Raw genomic sequence first — 1,056 nt, 5'->3', positions numbered from 1 at the left:
GATCAGTAGATGTTGCCATATGACTTTCCATGCTCTGAGGAACTCGATGCAAGCAGCGTTTCCTGAGAGAAGATATCTTCTCTTACCACACTATGGGTTGGCATTTCCAGAATTGATTGTGGTAATGAAGACACAACTGAAAATTTACTAGAAGACATTGATTGTACACTTTATGTGTACAATACCATACAATATGGCATGTGAATTTATCTTGGGAAAACTGCTTTTTAAAAAGTTCTACTTAAAAGAATAGATTAAGTTTAAGAACTTATTTTTTACGGACAACATCATTCCAAACCACCACAAATACGTTGCTTCCAAAATCCAAGAGACCAAATATATCCTTGTTCCAACTTAAATTAGCCCCAAGACCAAAGAGCCTGACTGTTACAGAGTTACAAAGAGTTTACTGACGAATGAACAGGGGAAGATTCTTCCCAATGGCAGCCAGTGAGTAAATGGCAGTCAGTGTTCCATAAAAAAAGAGAGAAAGGGTGCTCGCTTAGGCAGCACATATGCTAAAATTGGAAAGATACAGAGAAGGTTAGCATGGCCCCTGTACAAGGATGACACGCAAATTCGTGAAGAGTACCATATTTTTAAAAGCAAAACAAAGAAAAAAAGAGAAAAAAAAAAGGGGGGAGAGAGAGAGGAGTGCCAGGGGAGCAGCTTCTGTTGGTTTAGGTTCACAATAGTTTCAATGGAGTTTCAGCAGGTGTCATAAGATTTGACTAGGGGAGGGGAGTTTTAATTGCATTCTTTATCCCTAATGGGGTCTGCTGACTTTTCATGTCTCTCCTGAGCATGGAGGCAGCTGTGTGCAGTGATTTGTTCTCTATTGGAGGACAGGGGCAGGACCTGAGCCCTGGGTCCTCACAATCCGGACTCACACAGCAGATACATTGATGATAGGACAGACATTGCATCTATATTCCACAACAGCATAAGAAACAAGAGAGCACTTGGAGTCCCCCCACACAGAGATAACAAACCTACGAAGTGATGAAAACCTGTGATTGCAGTCTTAAGTGAGATTGTTTTCCAGATTTTCTGAAG

At 40.9% G+C, this 1,056-nt stretch overlaps 1 non-coding gene across 1 annotated transcript; it reads left to right on the top strand.

The window, feature by feature from the left end:
- The first annotated feature begins 494 nt into the window (after window positions 1–494).
- Window positions 495–601, top strand: LOC143649039 (U6 spliceosomal RNA). Its single transcript, XR_013158917.1, has one exon. It is a non-coding gene; the product is annotated as a U6 spliceosomal RNA (small nuclear RNA).
- The last annotated feature ends 455 nt before the right edge of the window (window positions 602–1,056 follow it).

Source organism: Tamandua tetradactyla, chromosome 10, assembly GCF_023851605.1.
Source record: "Tamandua tetradactyla isolate mTamTet1 chromosome 10, mTamTet1.pri, whole genome shotgun sequence".
NCBI lineage: Eukaryota > Metazoa > Chordata > Mammalia > Pilosa > Myrmecophagidae > Tamandua > Tamandua tetradactyla.
Note: the sequence above shows the minus strand (reverse complement) of the source record. Positions and strands in the feature narration are given on the sequence as shown.